Raw genomic sequence first — 6,057 nt, forward strand, 5'->3', positions numbered from 1 at the left:
ATGAATGAGTATTTTTAACTTGAATATCTTTATTAATTATGTGAATAGAAACTCTTTAAATCACTATATGAATTATTTTGGAGAAAAATAAATAAATATTAAAAATATAATAAATTGAGTTTTTACACTAATTATTAAATTGAATCTCTTACTAGTTTTTATATTTAGGATAGGAAGTAATGTATTTTTAGAATAATTTTTTTAACTTTTTAAAGCACATAAAAAGACATTTTTTGGGCCAAAAAATAAAAATACATTTTAAAACTAATGTTTTCAATTTTTTTTTTTTGTTAGGAAAAAAACTCTTCTGGGAGCAGAAAATCAAACAGTTTCCCTGCTGATCGAGAAAGACCAGGCGGTCGCGGCAAAATGAAATAAATGGAAAATAAAACTTCGATTCTCAGTGGCCGGAGACTTGTATCCACATTGCTGACTTCTGCCACCCTCTTTCTTCCCTGATACCTTCAAGCTTTCCCAGGGCTCAAGCAGCTGTGAGAGCTTTCTTTCGACGATGTTGATTCAGATTCCCCGGCTAACAAACTCTCTCAGAGGCCCATTCGATGTTGATCAGGCGTATCTCCACCGCAAACAAATTCTCCAAAATCGAGAGCCTCGCAAGTAATTTCGATATAGAGGACGCTTTTTTCAGATTATGCTTTCATTTATGTTCTGTTCGGTTCCTAGGAAAATTTGCGCGGTAAAACAATAACGTCAGTAATTTTATTGCAATTCATCACAGACTGGCCCTTCTGCTTGCTATCCATTGTGAACTTTGAGTCTTATGAGTTTCATGGCTACCTTACACGGACATTTATATATGTAAATATATACCTGGTCTTAGTTTCGTAGTCTAGTGTTAATTTGCTCGTTTCATGTTCGTTGTGTGCTATAATGCTAATAAAACTTGGATTTTAACTTTTATGATATAGTTCTGCTAGTTCGCTTGATGACTCAGTGCTGGCACGGAAGATCGTTTATAAATGGGAAGAAGGTATGTGCAGTTGTTAGCGATGAATTAGTATGTTCAATTAGTGACGTAATTATTATCAAACTATAAGATGCTTACATGCGATGGATTGGTGAAGCAGCTTCATCAGAAGTGCGACATGCATACAAACAGTTTATAGGTGTGGTAACGCAATTGATTGATGAAGAAACGTCCTCTGAGGAGTTCCACGAGTTGGTGCTGACTCTTTACCGTCTTTTCAGCAGTTCGATGGAGGGGGATGATATTGATAGAATAATATCTGATAAGAAGTGAGTATTGGGCTATCGACTGCCAGAATTTGAACAATTTCCGAATTCGAATGAATTTCTAGTGAATTCAGTAAAGAGTCAGCAAGTGTTCAGAAATTGTTCAAATATCTGAAAGTGGAACTCACTGTCTTGATATTGCATCCTAGCGTGCTTAAATACTTTATACTGTCATGTGCATATCACTAAATGCTGATGCCATAACATGGAATTCTGATCCGCATATCTGTTAGTCTCGAATATAGAGAGAACAGAGCATATGCTAGAGAACCTCGACTTCTGATATGTGAAACTGTTGTTCAGGTTAGAATTGAGAAAACTCCATGGTTATACAGTTGCTGACGCCACCTTGAGGCAAGTTGCATCTCTAGCACAGACGCTACTCAAAGTGCAGCCTAGCAATAATATAGAAAGAAATCTCGATGCCAGTGAGGATTTAGAATTTGGAGCTGATTTTAATTTTGTAGCACCAGCCCGTTTCTTAATTGATGTGACTTTAGACATTGAGGATATGATGGATTACAAAGGCACTGCTCCTCTAGCTGTTCAAGAAGGACATTATAGCCATGTTGGCCCAACAGATGATCCTGTTGTGGATAGGGCAAAGTTTAACTTGAGTTGGTTAAGAGATGCATGTGATAAGATAGTTAGGAATAGCATCTCACAACTATCCCGGGATGAACTGGCAATGACCATTTGCAGGGTGCTTGACTCAGAAAAGCCTGGAGAAGAGGTATTGCTTGGTGTTAATCTTCTTTATCAGGCATATAAATCACAGACCTGTCTAATTTTTTTTTTCCCCCCCGTGTGAAGATAGCAGGAGATTTGCTGGATCTGGTTGGTGATGGTGCATTTGAAATGGTGCAAGACCTTATATTGGTGAGGAAACAGTTGATTTGCTTACTTACATTGATGGCTATATCTGGCTGGATCTTAGTATATTCCACTGATTATTCAAGTAATGATTGCTTTATATGTTTTAAGATTTGAATTTTTATTGTTCAATATAATAATGTTGGTTTTGCTTGGGAAATTTAAACCCTTTTTTTTCTTCATTCTTTGAAATAACTGCTTCAGTACTCTGTATTGAAGTTCTTGGGAATTTACTTGCATTATAGTTGTCTTTATGTCCAATTGCAGCATCGGAAGGAGATTGTTGATGCCATCCATCACGGATTATCAGTACTGAAGTCTGACAAAAATGCTTCAAATGCTCAGCTGCGAATGCCTAGTTTGGGACTCAGGTACTGACCTTGTTATTATTGTCATCTAGATTTCATCCACTTGTATATACTTTCTATGGTGACAGGCTATCTCTTGTGAAATTAATTTTATTTCAGGTAACTGTTCAAACAGAGTCAGAAAGGCAAATTGACAAACTTCGACGAAAGGGGAAAAGCGAAAGACGTGGAATAGATCATGCAGGTGATGGTGACTTGTCGGCAGCAGACTTTTCTTCTCTATTTCGAGCAAGTGAGAGGAAAAATTTAATTAATTGATGATATGATTGGCTCTGGGATAAGGGATCAGTCAATAGCTGTCACTGCTCTTCCTCAAGGAACTGTTAGGAAGCATTTTAAGGGGTATGAGGAGGTCATTATCCCCCCAAGACCAACGGCACCAATGAAACCTGGAGAAAGCTGGTATATATATAAAGTTTATTGTGAGAAAGCATCAGTTGTGTCTTAATGAATCATATGAGGAAAAAATAATTTTTAGCTGCTGTCTATAAATACTTGATGAACATATTAAATGAGAGATTGGACTCTTGGCAGTTGATGGTTCAGGAATGCTTGCATTGACACTTGTGTCTTAATGATTGGCTGCTGATACCTTGTCTCTTCTAAAATCCACATTTTGCATACCTTCTATCTTTTCTTACTTATGTAGAAAATTTACAACTACTGCTCTCAAAATGATCTTGAAGGTAAGGCTTTGTTGATTGAGGTAATTCCTTATTGGCATTTCTGTTACAATATCCATTTTCAGATCGAGATCGGGGAGCTGGATGAATTTGCTCAAGCTGCTTTTCATGGTTACAAATCACTAAATCGTATTCAAAGCAGGATATTTCAGGCTGTTTATGGCACGAATGAAAACATACTAGTGAGTGATCTTTGCTCCAGTTTTAAGTTTGCAGGAAATTAATAACAGACTACCAAAGACGAATACTGCTTAAGAAATATCAGTATGCCAAAAAAAAAAAAACAGGAAAAAGAAAAAGATGAGTTTTACCGTTGCTTTTTGATATTTTGTAAGTGATTTTGATGTTTCTGCAGGTATGTGCTCCTACAGGAGGGCTGGCAAAACTAATATAGCTATGATTTCAATCCTGCATGAGGTAAATAGTATCTTCTAATGTACTTATGCTGACAGCTTTAACTCTTGTATGATTTAGTCACATTGCCTCAAATCAACGCTTTAAGTTGATGTTTTCTTCTGATTATAATCCTAAATGGGAGTGCAATGTAAAAGCATGCCAAACTTTTGACAATTATTCATGTTGCAAAAAATCCACATCATTGTTGATTGGAAAAAAAAAAATGCCATATCTTTCAGGACAGCTTTGTGTGCGCTATTTCCTTACTTTCTTCCACCATCCTCAACCTTGTCTTTAGAACTATCGAGACTGATTCCTTGCTAATCTGTTGCCATTCATGGTATAGACCAAACTAATTCTCCTTACAACAAATTTCCTTAAATTTGGTACAAATGGCTACTTATGTGTCACAATCTTTCAGATGAATCAGAAATGATCAGGAAGGCTGGTTCTTCCATCACTTCATTGACCAATGTTAAGTTTTCAATTGTAGTGTATTCAATTTTGTATTTCTGTGTAACTTGGAATGATTTTGGATTTGAGGTCTGATTGGTCAAGAAAAGAAGTGTAGATTACTGGATCAATGAAGTCATCAAGAAATTTCTCTTGACTGTTAGCAAGGCTCTGAATATGATGAAAAAAACTTATAGATCTATGAAAGGACTTGCATCCTTTTTTTTTTTTGTGTGTGTTTCTTATGGATCTAAGAAAGGACTGAAAGATTGTCTTTTCCTTTGTATTTTCTGTCCTCTCATTTATAATCCTTCTTTTTGTAACGAAAAATTGCCCTGAAAACTTCTATACATTCCTGTTTCAAGAGGGAGGGTCCATGACTTAAGGCTTGGCTTCCAAATAGGATATACATATATATATATTATTTATATTGATTGATTGATATTGTCGTATATTTTCAGAGTTCCATTGTTAGATGTGTAGTGCAGTAAGAGTTTATTAATTATTTTTGTATTGATGATGTCCATCTCTATTCTGTGCATTGTTATTTTAGTAATTGTACTAGGAGGATGTTTAATGCTCCAATTATGTGCTTTCTTTGCTGTATGCAGATGGGCAGCACTTCAGGGATGGGTACCTGCACAAAGACGAATTTAAGATAGTTTATGTTGCCCCAATGAAGGTATTTGGAAGCCTTTGTCCTTCTCTGTATTTCTAATGAGCTTTTCTTCTGTTCTCTGAAACCTGTTGTCTATTATTAACACAGTCATTTATAGGCTTTGGCTGCAGAAGTGACAAGAAACATTCAGCCAACAACGATTAGCTCCTTTGAATATGACTGTCAGAGAGCTTACTGGAGATATGCAACTGTCTAAAAGTGAACTTGAAGAAACTCAGGTTTCCTGTTATCAACATTGCAGGTTTTGGTTTTCTTTGCAGGCTTGGGAACTTAGTGTCTTTTTTCTCCCTTGTTTGAATCAGATGATAGTGACAACACCTGAGAAATGGGATGTATTACTCGCAAGAGCAGTGATATGTCGCTCTCAATGCTTGTGAAGCTTTTAATAATTGATGAAGTGCATCTACTTAATGATGATAGAGGCCCTGTAATAGAGGCTTTAGTTGCTAGGACTTACGTCAGGTAAAGTCTGTGACTTTTTTTTTCCCAAATGAGTTTCAGTTCAAGTAAGAAGTACATTTATTTCTTTCCTTTTTTTTTTTTTGGGTCTTTGTAAAGGAAGAAATATTGCTCAAGAAAATGAAAAAATGAATACCAAAAAAAAGTATTTAAAAGGTTGTCCTTAATGATGAAAAGCAGAAAGGACAAGCAAGGTTCTCAATACACTAATGCTCTCCAATCCCATTGTTAAGAGGACTCCCTTTTAGTACGATCACTTATAGTATTCACTATAATGGGCATTGGATTAGCATCATCTTGCCCCTTTTCCTCTGCTTCTTTCTAATCTTCTTTGAACTAACCAGGTTGAATCAACTCAGACAATGATACGCATTGTGGGCCTTTCTGCAACTCTTCCTAATTACCTAGAGGTGTTTGATCTCAATAATATATACTTATGTTCATAAACTCTATTTATACATGCTGAATGCTGAAGTGTCTATAAGCTATGACTTTGTTACCAGGTTGCACAATTTCTCAGAGTGAATCCCGAAGCAGGACTTTTTTTTTCTTGACTCTAGCTAACCGTCCAGTTCCTCTTGCTCAACAATATATTGGAATTAGTGAGCAAAATTTTGCAGCACGTACTGAATTGTTGAATGAGATATGCTACAAGAAGGTCTCTTTCTTCCTTACTTCATCTCTAAAAATCTTGCTGTGGTGATTAATTTGTTTTGTCTGGTGCTTGAGCCAGGTTGTTGATTCTATTCGGCAAGGCTATCAAGCAATGGTATTTGTCCATTCACGGAAAGACACTGCAAAAACTGCTGAGAAACTGGTTTGTAAATTGAGATGTCTATATTGTTCTGGTTTATGAATTAGGATGTTCTACGCAGTCCACTATCTGCTGGAG

The 6,057-nt window shown here is 36.2% G+C and overlaps 1 pseudogene; it reads left to right on the forward strand.

The window, feature by feature from the left end:
* The first annotated feature begins 376 nt into the window (after nucleotides 1-376).
* LOC114742077 (DExH-box ATP-dependent RNA helicase DExH14-like) lies at nucleotides 377-5,172 on the forward strand (annotated as a pseudogene).
* The last annotated feature ends 885 nt before the right edge of the window (nucleotides 5,173-6,057 follow it).

This window comes from Neltuma alba, unplaced genomic scaffold (genome assembly GCF_004799145.2).
Source record: "Neltuma alba isolate B1F8T4 unplaced genomic scaffold, ASM479914v2 tig00003633_pilon, whole genome shotgun sequence".
Taxonomy (NCBI): Eukaryota; Viridiplantae; Streptophyta; class Magnoliopsida; order Fabales; family Fabaceae; genus Neltuma; species Neltuma alba.